This window comes from Canis lupus, chromosome X (genome assembly GCF_048164855.1).
Source record: "Canis lupus baileyi chromosome X, mCanLup2.hap1, whole genome shotgun sequence".
NCBI classification, from domain to species: domain Eukaryota; kingdom Metazoa; phylum Chordata; class Mammalia; order Carnivora; family Canidae; genus Canis; species Canis lupus.
Window position 1 is genome coordinate 99,045,123 of NC_132876.1, and position 15,747 is coordinate 99,060,869.

General features: G+C 40.4%; 1 protein-coding gene and 1 pseudogene across 13 annotated transcripts in view; both read left to right on the forward strand.

Moving 5' to 3' along the window:
* The window catches only part of TAB3 (TGF-beta activated kinase 1 (MAP3K7) binding protein 3), an 88,841-nt gene that overhangs the window by 21,074 nt on the left and 52,020 nt on the right, over positions 1 to 15,747 (forward strand). For 7 of the 13 annotated variants that reach the window (XM_072817144.1, XM_072817133.1, XM_072817131.1 and 4 more), the window contains exons 2-3: positions 9,886 to 9,988; positions 15,114 to 15,155. The gene's annotated coding sequence lies outside the window, so the exon portion shown is untranslated. The remainder of the gene's footprint in view (positions 1 to 9,885; positions 9,989 to 15,113; positions 15,156 to 15,747) is intronic. The other 6 variants (XM_072817132.1, XM_072817140.1, XM_072817139.1 and 3 more) reach the window with 1 other exon arrangement.
* Positions 13,392 to 15,077, forward strand: LOC140628137 (B-cell CLL/lymphoma 7 protein family member C pseudogene; annotated as a pseudogene).

Consider the following 15,747-nt stretch of genomic DNA (forward strand, 5'->3'; position numbering starts at 1 on the left):
CTTCATATCCCATGCTCATTGCCACCCCTCCACCCCCTGCCATTTCTAGAACATGGGTCCAGTAGCTCTGGAATTTGCCAACTCCTCTGTGCTGTTGGAAAGCTTGTTTTGTTACCAGTCCTTTCTCATCTGCACATGTATAGTCAGTCCCTTTCCCTGTCTTTAGACATGCTTCAGTTTTTCCAGTTTTGAAAGATAACTCTTTTCTTTCTAACACATTTGCCATCCTTGTCATTCTTATGATTAAAATCAAACTCTTGGGGCACCTGGGTGGCTCATTTGGTTAAGTGTCTGCCTTTGGCTCAGGTCATGATCCCCCATATTGGGTTCCCTGCTCAGTGGGGAGCTTGCTTCTTTTTCTCTCATTGCCATTCCCCTTGCTTGTGCTCTCTTGGTGTTGTCTGTCAAATAAATAAAGTCTTAAAAAAAAAAAAAGTCTGGGCAGCCCCCATGGCTCAGCGGTTTAGTGCCACCTTTAGCCCAGGGTATGATCCTGGAGTCCCAGGATAGAGTCCCACTTTGGGCTCCCTGCATGGAGCCTGTTTCTCCCTCTGCCTGTGTCTCTGCCTCCCTCTCTCTCTCTCTATCTCTCATGAATAAATAAATAAAATCTTTTTTTTTTAATTTTTTAAAAAATTTTTATTTATTTACGATAGTCACACACAGAGAGAGAGAGGCAGAGACACAGGCAGAGGGAGAAGCAGGCTCCATGCACCGGGAGCCCGATGTGGGATTCGATCCCGGGTCTCCAGGATCGTGCCCTGGGCCAAAGGCAGGCGCTAAACCGCTGCGCCACCCAGGGATCCCAAATAAAATCTTTTTAAAAAATAAAATAAATTTTAAAAAGTCAAATTCTCTCCCTTACTGGATATCTTCTGTAAGGCTTTTTTTTTCTTGCTACTTCGGTCACTCTTAATTAAGATCCTAGCCAAAATCTTGTTTGCTCTGATCATCTGGATCTTAAGGAGAACAAACTTTTCTGCCTTGGACCCTTTTTGCAGCAGTAGAGTTGGTGTTTCACCAGAAGTATGGTGGTGCTTCTGCTTCTAAATGGTGCTCACATCTCATTTTCAATGCTCTTGTTCTGGTAACCTTGATCTCATAGGTCTGTAAATGTCAGATGGCCTTTTTACTTGGAAGTATATTCAGTCACATAGCATTTAGTTACTATGCATTTAAGGGTATAAGAATGTGCCCTCAAATTCAGTATTACTCCATTTTTTTTCAAGAACTATATTTTTTTGATCCCTGTCTAAGGATTCTTTTCTTGGAAGTTCATTTATTAGTTTTACCTCCTGTCCCACTGACAGATCTATCATACTTTGAAATGTTGATAGAGGGACGTCTGGGTGGCTCAGTTGGTTAGGCATCTGACTCTTGATTTCAACAGTTCATGGTCTCAGAGTCCTGAGATCAAGCCTTGTGTGGGGCTCTGCACTCTATGGGGAGTTTCCTCCTCTCCCTTACCCTCTCCCATTCTGTCCCTGTTTGTGCATATGTGTGCATGTGCACACATCTCTCTCTAGTAAAATTTTTTAAGGTTTTATTTATTTATTTGGCAGAGCGTGTGTGCACACGCGTCGGAGCAGTAAGTAGAGGGAGAGGGAGAAGCAGGCTCCCCACTGAGCAGGGAGCCCACTGTCGGGCTCGATCCCAGGACACCGGGGTCAGGGCCATAGCCGAAGGCAGATGCTCAACCTACTGAGCCACCCAAGTGCCCCTCTCAAGTAAATCTTTTTTAGAAAAACAAATGTTGGGATGCCTGGGTGGCTCAGTGGTTGAGCATCTGCCTTCGGCTCAGGACATGATCCCAGGACCCGGGATCGAGTCCCATGTTGGGCTCCCTACAAAGAGCCTGCTTCTTCCTCTGCGTATGTCTTTGCCTCTCTCTCTCTCTCTGTGTTTGTGTGTCTCTCATGAATAAATATATTATTTATTCATGAGAGATACAGAGAGAGGCAGAGACAGATTTATTTATTTATTCATGAGAGAGACACAGAGAGAGAGAGGCAGAGACACAGGCAGAGGAAGAAGCAGCCTCCACGCAGGGAGTCCGATGCGGGACTTGATCCCGGGACTCCAGGATCATGCCCTGGGCCAAAGGCGGCAATAAACCGCTGAGCCACCTGGGCTGCCCCCCCTTTTTTTAATCCTCTATCTTTTCTATTGTTTATTTTGATTATTTTTCTTCAGTAAACTTGCTTACCTGAACCCATCTCTCCCTTCTGTGAACTGTTTGTTGTTTGTTACTAGGGTATGGAGTATGTTTTTTTTCACCAGCTCAGGTGGAAGCTTTAAAACAGGGCATGGGATTCACAATCTTTCTGTATCACTTATTGCAGAACCTTGCATATGGTAACTTTTCAATAAATACTTAATATATGTAATTTTATCATTTGTAAATGATACTGTGATAATTATAATTAATAGGGTTGGTAATTTTAATGCTAATATTAAATTGATAGTTAAATAGAATAGTGTTGGCTTTTTAAGGATTTTATCTCTGGACTGTCTCCTTAAGAACCTTTGCATTAGTTTTATATCCCCAGCTTCTTTTTCTGCAGTCTCTGTACAAAATAATGAAAACGGTCAACTTTATTTATTTAAAAAATTTTTTTGATATATTTTTTTTACTGGAGTTCGATTTGCCAACATATAACACCCAGTGCTCATCCTGTCAAGTGCCCTCTTCAGTGCCTGTCACCCAGTCACCCCATCCCCTCGCCCATGTCCCCTTTCCCTACCCCTTATTCGTTTCTCAGAGTTAGGAGTCTCTCATGCTTTGTCTCCCTCTCTGATATTTCCTACTCATTTTCTTTCCCCTATAATCCTTTTCACTCTTTTATATTCCCCGTATGAATGAAACCATATAATGTTTGTCCTTTTCCGATTGATTTACTTCACTCAGCATAATACCCTCTAGTTGTATCCGCATTGAAGCAAATGGTGGGTATTCATTGTTTCTAATGGCTAAGTAATACTCCATTGTATATATAGACCACAGCTTCTTTATCCATTCATCTGAATTCATTGATGGGGATGCCTGCCTGGGTGGCTCAGCGGTTGAGCATCTGCCTTTGGCTCAGGTTGTGATCCCAGTCCTGGGATTGAGTCCTGCATCAGGCTCCCTGCGGGGAGTCTGCCTTTCCCTCTGTCTGTGTCTCTGCCCCTCTCTCACTGTCTCTCATGAATAAATAAATAAAATATTTTAAAAATGAATTCATTGATGCTTTCTTCTTAAAGGACTCAGTAGTGACTCCTAGTTGATTACTTTTATTTTTACCTTTTTTATTTGTGAATATTTTGAGATGTACACAAAGTGAACCTCTGTGCTGTAGTCATCGACATTTCACCATTCTTGTGTCCTCTTCCTCCACCCTACTATTTTGCTGAGAGTTTATAGCATACCCAAGACATTATTTTATTTCTAAATATGTCTCTAAAACACATTTTCTTATATTACTGTAATGCATTATCATATACAACACACCTGATAATTTCTTTTTTTTTTAAAGATTTTTAAAATTTATTCATGAGAGACAGAGAGAGAGAGGCAGAGACAAAGGCAGAGGGAGAGGAAGAAGCAGGCTCCATGCAGAGAGGCCCACGTGGGACTCGATCTGGGGTCTCCAGGATCACATCCTGGGCTGAAGGCGGCGCTAAACTGCTGGGCCACTGGGGCTGCCCTGATAATGATTTCTTAATAGCTTATATGATATTTAGTCCATGTTGAAGTTTTCCTGGTTCTCTAGAAAAATTTTTCATATAGTTTGATTTGTCAGAGGGCTCAGGTGATAACGTCTTGATCCCTTCATGAAACCCCACTTTATACCTGATTCTTTTACCATCCATTGATTACCAATGCATGGATTAGTTATTTTAATTAAAAGATATAAAATTGAGGGGGCTGACTGGCTGAATTGATAGAGCATGCAATTCTTGATCTTGGGGGTTTGAGTTTAAGCCCCACATTGGGGGTAGAGTTTACTTAAAAATATATACATACATGCATGCATGCTACAGTGTAGTTATTGTTCTAATTTGGTCACTTCTGCCATTATTAGCTGTAATCTTTCTTTGCAAAAGAATTTTTCCTCATTCAGTGGGGCTACTTGGTTGACCTGAAATATCTAGTCAGTTCTTGTATTGTTAACATAGCCTCTTAGGGAACTGAAGACTGCATTCTTTTTCTTTTTTAAATTGAAGTATAAGTAGCATATAATGTTACATTGGTATTTATTTTTTTTAAAGATTTTATTTATTTATTCGTGACAGACACAGAGAGAGGCATAGACAGAGGGAGAGGGAGAGAAGCAGGCTCCATGCAGGGAGCCTGACGCGGAACTCGATCCCGGGTCTCCAGGATCACACCCCAGGCAACAGGCGGCGCCAAACTGCTGGGCCACTGGGGCTGCCCTCAATGACTTATTTTATAACTAGAAGTTTGCATGTCTTAGGATGCCTGGGTGGCTCAGCGGTTAAGTGTCTGCCTTTGGCTCAGGGCGTGATCCTGGAATCCTAGGATCGAGTCCCACATCGGGCTCTCTTCATGGAGCCTGCTTCTCCCTCTGCCTGTGTCTCTGTCTCTCTCACGAATAAATAAATAAAAATCATTAAAAAAAAAAGTTTGCAGGTTTTACTCTTTGTTTCACCCAGTCCTGCACCTGTCTCCCTTATGGCAACCATCAGTTTGTTCTCTGCATTTTTAAGAGTCTGTTTGTTTTGCTTTTTAGATTCTACATTAAATTAAATCATAGTAGTATTTGTCTTTCTCTGACTTCACTTAGCATAATACCTTCCTTTTTTTTTTTAAAGATTTTATTTATTTACTTATGAGAGACACAGAAGCAGAGACATAGGCAGAGGGAGGAGAAGCAGGCTCCCTGCAGGAACCTGATGCGGATTCGATCCCAGAACTCTGGGATCACTTCCTGAGCCGAAGGCAGATGCTCAACCGCTGAGCCACCCAGGTGTCCCAGCATAATATCTTCTTGGTCCCCATCTATATTGTCTCAAATGGCAAGATAGCTTTTTTTATGGGTAATACTCCATTATATATGCACATGCACACATATACATACCTGCCATATCTTCATTCATCCATTCATCTATGGTTGGACATGTGGATTGCTTCCTTATCTTGGCTATTGTAAATAATGCTTCAGTAAACATAAGGGCACATATATTTTTTTGAATTAATGTTTTCATTTGCTTTGGGTGAGTACCCAGTAGTGAATTATTGTGTAATATCTCTTTTTTAAATTTTTTGGGAAACTTCCATACTGTTTCCCACAATGGCTATACCCATTACATTACAAGCAGATCCTTTTTCTCCATGTCCTTGCCAACACTTGTTATTGCTTGTCTTTTGGATAATAGCCATTCTGATAAGTTTAAGGTGGTATCTCATTGTTATTTTGATTTGCATTTTCCTGATGACTAAGCATCTTTTTATGTATCTCTTGGCCATTTTTATGTCTTTGGAAAAGTGCCCATTCAAGTCTTCTCATTCTTTAGTCAGATTATTTGTGTATTTTGCCATTGAGTTTTTAGAAGTTTTTCTAATATTTTGAATATTGGTTCCATATTATTATTTAGTATCATTTGCAAATATCTTTTCTATTCAGTGGGTTGCCTTTTCATTTTGTTGATGCTTTTCTTTGTTGCCTAAAAGCTTTTTTTTTGGTGTAGTTCTAATAGTTTAATTTTGCTTTTGTTTCCCTTGCCTGCAAGGGGGATATCTAGAAAAATGTTGCTAAAGCTCATGTCAAACAAATTACTAGCTATGTTTTCTTCTAGGAGTTTTATATTTTCAGGTTTTACATTTAGGTCTTCAATCCATTTTTAGTTTTTTTTTTGTGTGTGTATGGTGTAATAAAGTGGTCCATTCAGCATGCAGCTGTCCAGTTTTCTAGCATCATTTATTAAAGAGACTCTAACCCTAACCCTATTGTGTACTCTTGCCTCCTTTGTCATAGATTAATTGACTAAGTTTAGGTTTATTTCTGTGCTCTTTTGTTTCTTTGATCTTTGTGTCTGTTTTTGTGCTAGTACCATAGGGTTGATTATTACAACTTTATAGTATGTCCTGATACCTAGGATTGTAATACCTCCAGCTTTATTCTTTTTTAAGATTGCTCTGGCTATTCCAGATCTTTTGTGGTTCCATGTAGATTGTAGTATTATTTGTTCTAGTTCTGTGAAAAACGTTCTTGGTATTTTAATAGGGATTATATTGAATGTATAGATTTCTTTGGGTAGTATGGATATTTAAAAAATATTATCCTAATCCATGAGCATGAAGTATCCTTCCATTTGTTTTTTTTTTTTTTTTCAGTTTCTTTCATTGATTTTCTTTTTAAGATTTTATTTATTCATGAGAGACGCAGGGATATAGGCAGAGGGAGAAGCACGCTCCCCAGAGGGAGCCCGATGTGGGACTCGATCCCATGACCCTGGAATCATGCCCTGAGCCTAAGGCAGATGCTCAACCACTGAGCCACCCAGGTGTCCCATCTTTCATTGATGTTTTATCGTTTTCAGAGTATAGGTCTCTCACCTTCTTGGTTAAATATATTACTAGGTTTTTTTTTTTTAAGATTTTATTTATTTATTCATGAGAAACACAGAGATGTGTGTGAGAGAGGCAGAGACACCGGCAGAGGGAGAAGCAGGCTCCCCTCAGGGAGCCCGATGCAGGACTTGATCCCAGATCCCAGGATCATGACTGGAGCTGAAGGCAGATGCCCAACCGCTGAGCTACCCAGGCATCCTGATTACTGATTCAATTTTATTGCACCTATATTAATAATTCTGTTCAAATATTCTATTTCTTCCTGATTCAGTTTTGGAAGATGATCTGTTTCTAGGAATTTAACCATATCTTCTGGGTTGTCCATTTTCATGCTGTATAATTTTTTAAAAAATATTTTATTTATTTATTCATGAGACACACAGAGAGGTAGAGACATAGGCAGAGGGAGAAGCAGGCTCCATACAGGGAGCCTGATGTGGGACTCTATCCCGGGACTCCAGGATCTCGCCTTGAGCTGAAGGAAGGCACTTAACTGCTGAGCCACCCAGGCGTCCCTCATGCTGTAAAATTTTTGGTAATAGTCTTTTAAAATCCTTTGTGTTTTTGTGGTGTCAGTTGTTACTTCTCTTTCATTTCCACTTTTACTTATTTGAGTTCTCTTTTTTTTTTCCCTGATGAATCGGGCTAAATATTTATCAATTTTATCTTTTTGAAGAACCAGCTGCTGGTTTATTTGATCTTTTTGTTATTGTATTTTTTTTAGTCTTTGTGTCATTGATTTTTACAGTAATCTTTATAATTTCCTTCTTCCTACTAGTTTTGGGCCTTGTTTTTTTTTTTTTAATTTTTTTATTTATTTATGATAGTCACACAGGGAGAGAGAGAGGCAGAGACATAGGCAGAGGGAGAAGCAGGCTCCATGCACCAGGAGCCCGATGTGGGATTCAATCCCGGGTCTCCAGGATTGCGCCCTGGGCCAAAGGCAGGCGCTAAACCGCTGCGCCACCCAGGGTTCCCTGGGCCTTGTTTTTTCTTGCTTCCTTAAAAGTAAGGTTAGGTTGTTTATTTGATATTTTTCTTGTTTCTTGAGGTAGGCCTGTATTACTATACACTTCCCTCTTAGAAGTGCTTTTGCTGCATTCCAAAGATTTTGGACCAGCATATTTTCATTTTCATATGTCTCCATGTTTTTGATTTCCCGGTTCCATTGTTTAGTAGCATGTTTGTTTGTTTTTTAAGATTTTATTTGTTTATTCATGAGAGACACACAGAGAGGCAGAGACACAGGGAGAGGGAGAAGCAGGCTCCCTGATGTGGGACTCGATCCCCGGGTCTCCAGGGTCAGGCCCTGGGCTGAAGGTGGCGCTAAACCTCTGAGCCACCCTGGCTGCCCCTGTTTAGTAGCATGTTGTTTAGCCTTCATGTATTTGTGTTTTTTCCAAATTTTTTATAATTTGTAGTTTCATACTGTTTCAGTTGGAAAGGATGGTTGATGTATTTTCAGTCTTCTTGAAATTATTGAGACTTGTTTTGTGGCCTTACGTGATGTATTCTGGAGAATGTTCCATGTGCACTTGAAAAGAACGTGTTTTCTGTTGTTTTTGGATGGAATGTTCTGTGTATATTTGTTAGGTCCATCTGGTCTAATGTGCCATTTAAAGCCATTCTTTCGGGATCCCTGGGTGGATCAGTGGTTTAGCGCCTGCCTTCGGCCCAGGATGTGATCCTGGAGTCCCGGGATCAAGTCCCACATCAGGCTCTCTGCACAGAGCCTGCTTCTCTCTCTACCTCTCTCTCTGTCTCTCATGAATAAATAAATAAAATCTTTAAAAAAATAAAGCCATTCTTTCCTTTTCATTTTCTGTCTGAATGATCTATCCATTGTTGTAAATGGGATGTTAAAGTTCACTACTGTTACTGTATTACTGTTTCTCCCTTTCTGTCTTTAATAATTGGTTTATGCATTTTGGTGTTCCTATGTTGGGTGCATAGATGTGTATAATTGTTATATCCTCTTAGTGTGTTGTTCTCTTTATCTTTGTGTAGTGCTTTTCTTTGTCTCTTGCTCAGTCTTTGTTTTAAAGTCTATTTTGTCTGATACAAGTAATGCTACCCGGGCTTTTGTACACAATAAGCTTTTTAAATTAATTATTTTTAAAAAATAGGCTCCACACTCAATGTGGAGCCCAACATGGGGTGGAATCCATTGTCCCTGAGATCAAGACCTGAGCTGAGGTCAAGAACTCAGATGCTTAACTGACTGAGCCACCCAGGTGCCCCACTACCCTGGCTTTTTTTCCCCCCACTTGATTTGTAGGATAAATGATCTTCCATCCCTTCACTTTCAGTCTGCAAGTGTCTTTAGTTCTAAAGTCAGTCTCTTGTAAGCTGCATATAGATGAATATTGTTTTCTTATTCATTGAGTCACTCTGTATCTTTTCTTTTCTTTTCTTTTTTTTTAAATTAAGTAGGGCCCACACCCAGCATGGGGCTTGAACTCATGGCCCTGAGTTGTATGCTCCACTGACTGAGCCAGCCAGTCAGGCAACCCTTTCCCTGTATCTTTTTATTGGACCTTTAGTCCATTTACATTTAAATTAATTATTGATAGATATATACTTATTTCTGCTTTCCTCTGTATGTAAGACTGTTATTTCACTGAGTCTTATGAACAAGTATTTTTCTTTTTTCATATTTTTGAGTGATGAGTGATTTTGTGAGTTGGGTTATGGGGAGGACCTCCCAGTCTTTAGTGAACAATTGTAATTCTGCTGAGAGGGTATAGTAGGTGACAAAGAACTATATATCCTCTTTGTTGTTGGGTTTTGCAATGAGGGTGTAGTGCTCATTTGAAGTGTGGAAATTTAAAAATTCCTTTACTAGAGAATAACTTAGCCTGTGTATGGAGTTATTTAAATTTTAAGACCTTTGGCTCTTAAAGAGCCTGAAACCCATTATGCTTAATGACTAGAATAAATGGGGAGCTGCAGGAATCACTGGTGGTGTGCCAGGGATGCAACTAAAGGTCCTCCAACTAGCCTCAGTGAAGATGAAACCTCAGAACAACTTGGCCCTAACCCTCACCCTCTGCTGTTGCTAGCTCTCCCTTAGCTACTAGCAGTGACTTAGTGGCAAGAGAAGCAGGGCGGCTGATAAAGTCAGGTGACCTTTCCATTATATTGATCGAGCATAAACTTTATTCACTGAAATTTCAGGTAGTGAAAGGTATACAAGCAGCTGCTTTCTGTTTCATGAGCTTGTATTTATATACTGTATAACTTGCTCACGCAGTTTTCTTTAAACCTTTCGTAATTGAAATCTTACCTGTTTGGTCTCTCATTTTTTTTAGGATAGCGCTTGCAACCTTTGCTCAAGTTCTTCACCGTGAATTTGTTGTGTGTCAGACTGGACAAGGTATCTTAGTTGAGGCTTCATTTTTTGAAAAATTCAAGGTAAGGAGTGTGTATCTATGTATATGTCTTTATTTCTGTAGTTTTTGCAGCAAAAAAACCTTTTTGAAATCTTATCTGTATTACTGTTAACATGTTTGTTTATGCCATCCCCTTACTCCCATACCTTTTGTGCATTGAAGAGCAAGGATGAAAAAAAAGATGTCCAGGTAGCTTCATGTGTTTATTTATTTATTTAAAGACTTTATTTATTCATGAGAGACACATAGAGAGGCAGAGACACAGGCAGAGGGAGAAGCAGGCTCCCTGTGGGTAGCCCGACATGGGACTTGATCCTGGAGATCCAGGATCACGCCCTGGGCTGAAGGCGGTGCTAAACTGCTGAGCCACCAGGGCTGCCCACTTCATGTTTAGATTTAAGCCCTATATCAGGACCCTAAGAAGGTCTTTGTACATTTCACTTGTTATTAGAAACCTCCCCAAATGGGCAGCCCGGGTAGCTCAGTGGTTTAGCGCCACCTTCGGCCCAGGGTGTGGTCCTGGAAACCTGGGATCGAGTCCCATGTGGGGCTCCCTGTATGGAATGGAGCCTGCTTCTCCCTCGGCCTATGTCTCTGCCTCTCTCTCTCTCTCTGTGTGTGTGTTTCTCTCATGAATAAATAAATAAAATCTTTAAAAAACAAAAATAAAGAAACCTCACCAACCAACAGAAGGGTAACTTAGCATTTGGTTTTGAATTAAAGGGGCAAATCCCATCCAGGCTCCCGGTGCCCAATGGTTGTGGCTGGAGCTGGTGGTAGAGCTTCAAAGATCTGCCCTAAGGAGTAACTGAGTATGGTGTGTGCATATGCTGGTCTTCCAACTTCCTATTTTTTAAAAAAATATTTTATTTATTCATGAAAGAGACAGAGAGAGAGGGAGAGACATAGGCAGAGGAAGAAACAGGCTTCCTGCAGGGAGCCTGATGCAGGATTTGATCCCAGGACCCCGGGATTGCAACCTGAGCCAAAGGCAGATGCTCAACCACTGAGTTACCCAGATGCCCCCAACTTCCTAGTTTTTATTGTAATTTTTCTTTCTTTTTAAAAAAAACATTCATTCATTCATTCATTCATTCATTCATTCATCAGAGAGAGAGAGGCAGAGACATATGCAGGGGGAGAAGCAGGCTCCCTGCAAGGAGCCCGATGTGGGACTCGATCCCGGAACTCCGGGATCACACCCTGAGCTGGAGGCAGAAGCTCAACCTCTAAGCTACCCAGGCATCCCTATTGTAATTTTTCTTACAGGTCCATGTTAAATAACCAAGTTGTAAAGATGGTAAATCTAGTATTATAAACATAATACTATATGTTATTTGTAATCTAAATATATTAGATTTACCATCTAGTATTATAAACAAATATGGGTATAATTTTTAAAATGTAGCATAATTCTTGCTCTGAGCCATTGGTAGATCTGTTTCAAGAAAGATTATATAATACTATCATCTTTGATTTTTATCTAGATAGTTTGTTTTTCCACTTTATACAAATGTTCCGACTCTTTTAAAACATCTGTTTCCGAGTACAATAACATGTGTGGGTGTGTGTTGTGAATTAAACACTGGACAAGGTGTTATGAGGCCTGTTTTATGAACTTACTAGCTTTTTAGCAAGTTTTAAAAATCCCTGTAACCTTCAGTTACCTCCTGTGTAAAATAAGAGGATTGTACTGAGGTTGTATTCAGGGTTTCTCTGCGTTGGCACTATTGACATTTGGGGCCAGATAATTCTTTGTTGTCTGGGGCCGTCCTGTGCCCTGTACAATGTTAAGCAGTGTCGTTGGCCTCTGCCTACCAATGCCAGTAGCATCCCTCTTCAGTATGACAACTAAAATTGTCTCTAGACACTTCAAGTGTGCCTTTTTGGGCAATGTCATCCCCACTTGGGAGCTACTTGGTTACATGATGTGTAGAATTCCTACCAACTTTATATTTCTTTTGTTTTTTTTTCCTTTTTTTCTTTTGTTTTTATTTCAAAAAATCCTATTCTTTGCAACCTAGCTTAAATGTCATCTCTTCTGTGAAGCTTTCCTTTGTATTTTTTCCTTGTCTTACTTTATTTCTGTATCTGACAGCTTATTATAGGACTTAATGCATTCTACTACAATTGTCAGTGTGTTTCTTTGAGGGCATGGGTCTTCTGTACCTCTTAGCTGTGTGCTCAGATTTTGTTAAATAGTCAACAGTGGATGTGGGAGGATTGTCAGGTTTGACATTGTTAAATAAATAATTATAAATGATATTTTTGTTCATCTTTCATACCTTTCCAGTAGGAAATTTCCATGGTTTGTGATCTTGAATTTCTGGGTTTAGGAAACTGATTACTTTAAAAAAATCGTTTTAGAAGGCAGGAACCTCTGGTAGTTCGTGAGGAAGCCACAGAAAACAGACGACATTTGAGAAAGATAAAATCACACAGAAATTCATAACATAAAAGGTTGTTTTAGTTTTTAATCCAGATGTTTCTCAAATCCACTTGGTTAATTATTTTTTTAAAGATTTTATTTATTTATTCATGAGAGACAGAGAGAGGCAGAGACATGGGCAGAGGGCAAAGCAGGCCCCCCGCCGGGAGCCGGATGTGGGACTTGATCCTGGCATCACACCCTGAGCTGAAGGCAGACACTCAACTACTGAGCCACCCAGGTGTCCCCACTTGGTTAATTGGAAACCTGCCATCTATTCAGATACAAGTAAAATGGGACGGTGGTAAATATTTTTTCTTACATTACCTATAATACCTTACCATATTCTTTTTTTTTTTTTTTTTGAAGATTTTTATTTATTTATTCATGAGAGACAGAGAGGCAGAGACCTAGGCAGAGGGAGAAGTAGGCTCCATGCAGGGAGCCTGATGTGAGACCGGATCCCAGGACCGCGCCCTGAACCAAAGGCAGATGTCCAACTACTGAGCCACCCCAGGCATCCCAACCTCACTATATTCTAAGTCACTATTTCTCATAGCAGCCCGCAGTAAAAAACAAAAAACAAAAAACAAAACAAACAAAAAACAGAAGAAACCAAACACATTTTAGTCTTGATCTAATACATATCCACACCTCAAACAAGTTATTTGAACTACTGTTTATCATTACTATGTATAAAGCACTCTTATGTTTTCTGTGACATTTCTTTTTTTTCTTAAATACTTGTCATTACCCAATAAATTTATTACACACTCCACTAATAAGCGACAACTTACCATTTGAAAAACACTGTTCTAAGTAATCTCTTTAATAAAATGTAGAGGGTAGCCCTGGTGGCCCAGCAGTTTAGCACTGCCTTCAGCCCAGGTTGTGATCCTGGAGACCCAGGATCAAGTCCCAGGTCGGGCTCCCTGCATGGAGCCTGCTTCTCCCTCTGCCTGTGTCTCTGCCTCTCTCTCTCTCTCTCTGTCTCTCTGTCTCTCTGTCTCTATGTCTCTCATGCATAAATAAATAAAATCTTTAAAAAAATAAAATAAAATGTAGAGATGATCTGCCTCTAGCATATGTGTTACCAGTCAGTTGTCCTGTCTTTCTTTTTAAATGATACCATTTAAGAATTGACCTAATTAAGACCTTGTGGGGAGGGACAGCCAGCCAAGAGAGTGGTACCTGGGTCCTTCGCCGAGCCTGAGACCGCTGGACAGGAGGCGGCCCAGCCACAGCCTCAACTTTGGCTCCACCACCATGGCCGGCTGGACCATGTGGACTGAGACCCAGAGCTGGGGTAACGATGACATCAAGAAAGTGATGACAACCATCGAGAAGGTCTGGAGGTGGGGGAAGTGTGGGCGACACTTCTTCGTATCTTCAAGTGGGTGCCTGTGGTGGACTCCTAGGAGGAAGAATGACAGGACGCACGCAGAGAGATTCTCAGGCCCAGAGTGGCAGGACAAGGGTGCCAGTCCTTGAGGGTGGGGGATGGCTCTCTTGCTGGATCACGATGAGAACAATAATCAGTTTCCATTTGGAAGGCTCTCTGCAGAAGGGCACTGAGCCCAGCCCTGGGGGCACCTGCTAGCCCAGCTGCCCTGTGTCACCTGCCAGACACCAGAAGGGGTCTCAGTAAAGAGAGAGATTCTGGGGGTATAACTGATGAACCCCCAATGCTGACCAAAGACGATCCTGTTCCAGAATTGCTGGAGGCTGAGACCCTCAAAGTTTATGGTCTTTGAGCTAGTGCCACCCATCCCGAAGGCAGCCCAGGGTGACACAAAGTACTCAGAGAGTACCCTCTCTGTCTATTCAAGCACATCTGCCCACATGCCTGTGACTCCTGAGAAGCTGGCCTGCCTGCCTGTCCTGTTGCCCCCGGAGCCCTTTTGGTTTTTTACAAATAAATGCCCTTGGGACACCTGGGTGGCTCAGCGGTTGAGTGTCTGCCTTTGGCTCAGGGCGTGATCCTGGGGTCCTGGGATTGAGTCCCATATCGAGCTCCCTGCATGGAGCCTGCTTCTCCCCCTGCCTCTCTCTATGTGTCTTTCGTGAATAAATAAAAATAAAATCTTAAAAAAAAAAAACAACCCACTCTTTTGTTAAAAAAAAAACAAAAACAAAAAAAGACCTTGGAACACCTCAACCAGATTAATTAATTGGAAATCAATTAATTTAAAATCCCATATTTTGTCATTTATAGTAAGTATCTATGTACAAGACACTGTTGGTTTTTGTACTCAACATTTACAATGATAAAACCTAGGGGAGAACAAAAGATTAGTAAACTATTTCAGGGGCTCATAGTGGTGACAAATGCATGACTTTTTGGGCATTTGGGGGAGAGAGGAAAGCTGTGGTGATTTAGGTCACTGGGAGAAAGCATGAATGTGGGGTGGATTTTGCATTGACATCAGAGATTTCTACATGGTAGAAAACAGCATTTGTGTAGGTGCCCAGGACTTTTGCTCATTTTTTGGGTAATGTTTAAGATAAAGTAATTGAGAAATTTTTAAAATTTGGTAAAGTGCTGAAAATATACAGTATAAACAGGATATGTTAACTTCCATGTGGTTATAAAATGAGGTTCAGTCAGGAGATTAGAGACTTCTATCCATGATATAAGCCATTATTTGCCCCCAAAGTTAACATTGGATTATTAGGTTCACTGGGATAAAGATACAGTATTCCCCCCCTTTATCCACAGGGAATACATTCCAAGACACCCAGTGGATCCTCCAAACTGCAGGTAATACCAATCCCTATATACACTACGTTTTTTTCTGTATAGAGATATTTATGATAACGTTTATAAAGTAGGGACAGGAAGAGGTTAATAATAAAATAGAACATTTATGACGATATACTGTAATGAAAGTTAGGTGAATGTGGTATCTCTCTTGAAATAGCTTATTTTACTGTACTCATCCTTATGATGATGCGAGATGACAAAATGCTTACATGATCTACAGTGACATGAATGACGTAGACATTGTGACATAGTGTTAGGCTACTATTGACCTTCTGATGATATGTTGGAAGGTGGATCATCTGCTTCAGGACTGCAGTTGACCACAGGTAACTGAAACTGCAGGAGGCAAAACCATGTTAAGAGGGAACCATGTACTTTCTGAAGGAAGGGGAGAGAGAATGCTCATCTGTCAAAATAAGCCAGTAAGGTTACTGTTCTTTATATAAATTGCTCTTCATGGAACAGAAATGGGTTATATTTATAGTCAACATTTTTAAAAAAAGTTATTATTTTGGCCATACAATTTATTTATTTTTTATTTTTTTAAAAGATTTTATTTATTCATGAGAGAGACACACAGAGGTAGAGG